Source organism: Pteropus alecto, unplaced genomic scaffold, assembly GCF_000325575.1.
Source record: "Pteropus alecto unplaced genomic scaffold, ASM32557v1 scaffold339, whole genome shotgun sequence".
Taxonomy (NCBI): Eukaryota; Metazoa; Chordata; class Mammalia; order Chiroptera; family Pteropodidae; genus Pteropus; species Pteropus alecto.
Window position 1 is genome coordinate 805860 of NW_006442509.1, and position 6316 is coordinate 812175.

A 6316-nucleotide genomic window follows, 5' to 3' on the forward strand; every position below is an offset into this window, starting at 1 on the left:
ACGGCGCGCATGCGTTCCACCGCAGAGCGAGCGCGTGGCCGGAGGAGGCGGAACACGCAGCTCCGACCCGAGACCCCCGCCTGGGCGCACGTCCCGGGAGCCCCGCGCTTGGCGCTCCGGCTGCCTTGGCGACCCCTGGCCCGCCATGTCCCCGTCCCCATTTCCTTTCCATTCTGCCGGGCGTCTGCTCAGCCACTTCTCCGCCGAACGCCTGGCTGACTTTGGACTTGCTTTCTCGGCGCACTGGCTGATAATTCGGTTAGGTCTAGACTCCTGGGATCGCGAATTCCCCTTGGAACTCAGAAGGCCGTCCCTGCTGTTTTCCGGGGTCCAGCGGCGCTGTGAGAAGCGAGCGCCAGCACGCGCCCTACTGTCCGCTTCTCTGCGCCGCCAGCTCCCGATTTGATTTAGAATTGCCTTCGCTCTGGCCTGTTTCTCTTCCAGCCCTGGCGGCCGTGCTCGCCTCGCGCCTTGGAACACCTCCGGCTGTCCTCGGAGAAGCAGTCTCAGGTTTGGGCTGTGGAGCGGAGTACTGCTCTCTTATTCTTGGGGACACCCCCCCCCGCCCCCACCGATCCCGCACTGCTGTTTCTTCTTTAAGTCAACCTGATTTCATCTGCTTTATGCCTTAACCACAACGTGTGCGCCCTTGTCTGCACTGGGACCCTCTGTACTTTTTCAACACCGTTATGATTTGTTTACTGGCAGAAAGTACCTTTTCTGCCACTTTGACAGGGTCTTGGGAAGAAAGAAAAGAAGTGTACTTTATCGCCATTGTGAATTAAAAGTGTTTTTAGGTCGCTCTTGGTGGCAAAACCTGTACCTTGAATGTCTGTAACCACAGCGGTTCTTTCTTTCCAGTGGAAGAATTGCTTGACATTATCAAAGAATTGGGAAGAAAGTCAATGGGCCAGGTCCGTGTGTCAGCAGCGTGTGTAGAATCCTTCATGAGACATGTTGTGCTTTTATACCATTTTATATTCTGTAGCAGCTCTCCGTAAAGTTAAGAAGAGCTGGGTAACTTTATTATACTTATCTTGATAGTGTATCACAAGTTAGTTAAATTTCACATACCCTGAGTCAGCACATCACCAATAAATTAAATGTAACTACGTCATCGAAATTCGGGGGGCAGGGAGGGAAGCTCCATTCATTTATTTTGCAATAAGGTTGGAGATGACTTATGATACTGTTTTGTTATTGAAAAATTATGTTTCCCAAAAGACTGATGAAATTTTCATCGCTATATATGCAAACAACCCACATTAAACTAATGTGAAATGACGGGACAAACTAACATCATAACTATAAAAACAAGAATGGTAGCAGTTGATAAACTAGCCCGCACTGGTAACAAACTGTCCTTTGGGAGGCTGCGGGCACCCCTGGGGCATGTGCCTCCCCCACCATGGGCGGGTGTCCTGCGAGCCTAGGGAGCCACGTGTCTTGCGAGACCTCTGCCAGTGCTAGTAACAGCCCAGCTTAGGTTATGAATTCCAAATCTTAGCGACCCATAATAATCCACTCTGTAGCTTACCATCGACTAGCCGCAGTTGTATTGAACAGAGAAAAGCCGTAAGATTTTCATGGTTAAGTCCCAAGGAGAGGCCTGGGTTTTGGATCAGTTCCCAGCCCCTGGGGGAGTGGTGCAGGCTGAAGGTGTACCTTGCACTATGAGGGTGCCCTGGGCACACAGCGCCCATTCTGTATGCAGCTGTGCTGTCTCGTGGGCTGATGCCCTTGGCGAGTGCCTGGCCTGGGTGCGTGTGTGAGGCTGCTGTGTCCCTTCATGGCACCCTCCCAGGCGGGCTTCCCAGTGTGGGGACACTCACTCACAGCAGGGCCGGGCCCCCTTTCTGCCTTCTCCTTGGCTCTACTTTGTGATGCACGTACTGGCACCTTCCACAGCTGTCCCCACGGGAGGAAGGCATAGGGGCCTTTATGTGCTTGCTGTTTCCATGAGTGGCAGACACATTTGTCATTTTATCCGCTTCTTTGTTTTTTCCTGTTTTCAGTTATTTTTCTAAGGCTGAGCGTGTTTTTTAGGCAGAGTGTCAGGTTCATTGTACTAATGAAAATTCAGGAAAATACTGGCTTGAGTTATCGAGGCATCTGAGTTAAAGCTCTCTTGAATACATGTGTCATTGCTGCTTCTGCACGCCGACTTCTTCCCAGTACCCGGCCAGCTGTGCGTCCTTGGTGCATACGTATTTAACTCAGTTATGATCTGCTCTATTGTATAAACCACTGGATTTAGATTTTGTGTCTCTGTTTACAAGACAAGTAGGCCTCTAACTTTTGGTTCCTGTAAGACCCTGGATAGCTTCACTCCCAAGGGTATGCCCCCTTTCGTGAGGAGCGTCGGGAAGTGCCCCTCCTGCCTTCTCCGCAGCGTGTGAGGTCTGTGTTCCTACGCAGACCATCTGTGTCTCCACGTGCCACGTGCTTTGATCTTCGTTTTGGTTCCGACTCTCTGCAGGTCCCTTTCCTCCTGACACGTACCCTTCAGGGTTTCTAGGGAGGGTGTGCTACTGGCGAGCCATCCCAGCCGTTACCTGTCTGAAACATCTTCCTGTTCTCGCTGCGAAGAGGCCCTGTGGGTCTAGGACTTGGGGTCGGCAGCTCTTTCTCCCCACGCACTCGCTCTCACGCTTCCCAGCTGACTCTTTGGGCCTTTGGTTCTCCAGGGCAGGCTCTGTCATTGTCCACGGTGCAGTAGCAGCCACCACAGCCACCACAGGTGCTTTGGGGGCCTTTACAGGCAGGACAGGTGAATTTGCCCATCTTCCAAACGTCCTGCATTTTCCTGCATGCCGGTTATCGAATTCCATCCGCCCCTTCGACGGAGCTGGGACCCTCGGAGTCACCGGGTTCATCATGTTCCTCCACCTGGAATGCCTGTCACCGAGCCCCGCCCATGACACCTGAGAGGTCTCTGACACCCATCTCTGCCATCTCTCTGCCCCCTACTGTCCTCCCAGCTTCTGGTCTCACCCCTCCGGCCATTGCCCACAGAGCCCTCAAGGCCATGCTTCCGGAAACTGACTGGGTGGTTCTTTCTTTTTTCTTTTTTTTTAAAATTTCAATTAGTTTTATGTATACTATACATTGGTCAGACATCTATCTAGTTCGTAAAACGATCCCTCCCTCCTCTGGCCCTCCACCTACCCAACGTAATAATGCTGACTGCATTCCCTATGCCATGCTCCCCGTCCCCATGACCACCCGTCAGCTACTAATTTGTCCATTTTTAACCCTTCACCCCATTCTCCCAGCCCCCCAAACCCCACCCCTGTTCACCAATTCGTCCACTATGTTTGTGAGTCTGTTTTTGATTAGTTTTTTCTTTTTATTCCTTAGATTCTGCATATAAGAGAAATCATATAGTGTTTATCTTTGTCTGACTTGAATAACTTCTAGGTCCATTAAAGCAGTATCATTTTCCATCCTCTTCATATGTGGGAGTCTTATTTTCTTATTCTTTCAGCCACTTTCTTTTGGTTGGAGCACTTAATTCTTTTCCATTTGAGGTACTTATTAATAGGAATGTAGTTGTGACAATTCTTTATTCCTGTTTTTGATACTTGTTTTTTCTTCTTAAAGAAGTCTCTCCAACATTTCCTATAATACTACTTTGGTAGTGATAAATTCCTTTAGCTTGTTTTTGTCTGAGAAGCTCTTTATCTGTCCTTCAGCTCTAAATGATAGCTTTGCTGGATAAGTTATTCTTCGTTGTAGATCCTGAGTCTCTGTCCTGTCGAATGTTTTTTGCCAAGCCCTTCCGTCCTGCATAGTTTCTTTTGAGAAATCAGCTCCAGTCTTATGGATGTTCCCTTATAAGTAAGTATCTATTTGTTTTTTGCTGCTTTTAATATTCTTTCTTTGTATTTAATATTTGGCTTTTTAATTATGATGTGTCTTGGTGTGGGCCTCTTCGGATCCCTGATTTTTGGAATTCTCTGAGCTTCCTGAGGTTTTATGTCCATTTTCTTCACTAGGTTAGGGACGTTTTCCATCATTATTTCTTCAAACAGCTGTTCAACATCTTGATTTTCTTCAGTTACGCCAATCAGATGGATCTTTGGACCCTTAATAGCGTCCCATATTCTCCTTAAGTTATTTTTATAGTCTTGGCATCTTATCTCTTGCCGTTCTGATTGCGTGTCCTTTAGATAAGGCATTTGATCTTTTTCTTTATTCACTTTGTTTATTCCATTTAATACATTTCTCATCTCAGATAATGTGTTCTCCATTTCAGACTGGTTCCCCTTTATAATTTCCATTTCCATTTTTATGTTTTTTCTCTTTGTTGGAGTTCTCTGCAGTTCTCAAAAGTTCGTCGAGCATCTTTATGACCAGTGTTTTGAACTCTGCGTCTGTTAGATTACTTGAGTCCATTGCATCTGGCTCTCTGTTCTCTTCTCTCATGCAATTTCTGCTTCTTTGTCTTCCCACTTTGGCTGCCTTTCCATGTCTGTTTCTGTGAGGAGCCTCCTACCCTTCCTGAGCTGTGGGCTCTGAGACTCTGGCCCCACTCACACCCCTCCATCCTTCCGTGGGGAGCGCCCGTTCTCAGCACTGAAAGCAGGAGACGCTGTCAGGAGTCAGGGAGCGGGCTCCGGGTCCTCGCCTCCTCAGCCACTTGCTTACCTGTCGACCACTTGTCTTGAGCACATCGAGCCTTTGTGTCTTGAAATAACTGGCATCTCTAAACGTCAGAGAGCCTGCTCCGTGGGACACCTTTGTTTAATGGTACACTCACATGATGGTCTTGTGCACCTGCAAGGGCCAACTGGAGAGTACTTACCTGCGAGCAGAGTGCGGCCCTGATGTTCGCTCCAGTTAAATTATAGTGGTAAATGTGACTTTGGAAGGAAAGGCAGTTGCTTCATTTAATACGTACAGCGGTTACTGGCCCGCAGTCTGTCTGGTGGCGAGTGACACACTCGTTGAACACAGGCCAGCCTGGGCTCGCTGCGGGTCCGCAGGGCATGTGTCCTGCACGGCCCTGTGTGGCTGCGGCATCGGACTCCCCTCCCCCCGCCCGCCATGTTGATAGACCGTCGGATGTGAACCCCTGGTAGGAGCCCTTCCAGCCTGACTCAGTTGGGGTCCCACTGTTTTCCGGGGGACGTCCCAAGCCCAGGGGTACTGAGCAGGACAAGGCTCAGGCAAGGCGGTGGGCTGGGCTGCAGCTGGGCCACCCACCTGCACACACGTGTGGGGAGCGGGAGGCCACGGAGCCACCCGCCGCTGGGCTCTCTGCTCGCCCATCCTACCTCCGGCCCCCCGCCAGGTTTTGGGTTGCCACATCCTCTGCCTGTTTCATGGGGTGGTCCGGGCGAGGTGAGGGGGGCAGGATCATAGCTCGGCGGTCCCCCGACTGGCCTGCTCGCCCCACGGCACAGCTCCTGCGTGCTTCCCCCTCGGTCACTCTCCGAGTCTCGTGCAAGAAAGAGACGACCTCCACTGCCTGTCGCGCCCTCTCTCGGGCTCGCCTGCAGCACAGCGTCTTAGAGCTCCACTCTTAGGTCACAGGTGGCTGGCCGGTGGCCCTCGCCAGTTGTCACGTGGTGAATCGTCTAGCAGCTCCTTGTTCCATCACAGCTGAGACGGTCCTGGCAGAGCCCCGAAACACCATGCAGGTGACCCCAAGGGGTCACAGCTGGGAGATGGGTCAGGAGCCAGTTCTCACCACGGAGGACCTGCTGTGAGGCCCCCTGGGGCTCAGACACACCTTGTCTGCACTGCGGCCTCCGTCTTCAGTACCCTCTCGGGGACCCGCCCCTTCCTCCCCTCGACCTTAGCTCGAGGCTCTACCGAAGACTTCCCATTTGGATGTCAGTTTTTTGCGAAAAGGAAACATTAACATTATATATTTGGGTTTTGAAAGTGTATTGGCGACTTGCTAGGGGAAGCTGCCCCTGGGAAGTGACATGCGACGTCTCACTGCCTTCGGCCGCCAGCGCTGTCGGCCTGTGACCGCTCAGCCTGGGCGGACTGGGAGGCGCTGGGCGCGTGTGCGTCTGTCGGCCTCGCGCCCACGCGTACATCGGGCAGGTGCGTGCGCAGGAGTGCCTGGGCGCACCCGGCCCGCGCGTCGGAGCAGAGGAGGGTGCTGGGTGTTCCGTGGGCGTCTTTCCTGCCGTGGCAGGTGGGATGAGGCGTGATGAATTGTGGGGTTCAGCTTTAAAAAGCCGTAGGAACACATTAAAAGTAATTTAAACTTGTGTTGAGGGACAGGATGTTTAAGGGGGTACTTCCTATCAGCGTTCATGTCTGAGCGGGTGAAAAGCGCCTAACATCGGGGGGCAGG

The 6316-nt window shown here is 51.6% G+C and overlaps 1 protein-coding gene across 1 annotated transcript in view; it reads left to right on the forward strand.

Annotated features, from left to right (window-relative positions):
- ADARB1 (adenosine deaminase, RNA specific B1) overlaps positions 1-6316 on the forward strand; it is a 66463-nt gene that overhangs the window by 6534 nt on the left and 53613 nt on the right. The gene's annotated exons all lie outside the window — the stretch shown is intronic.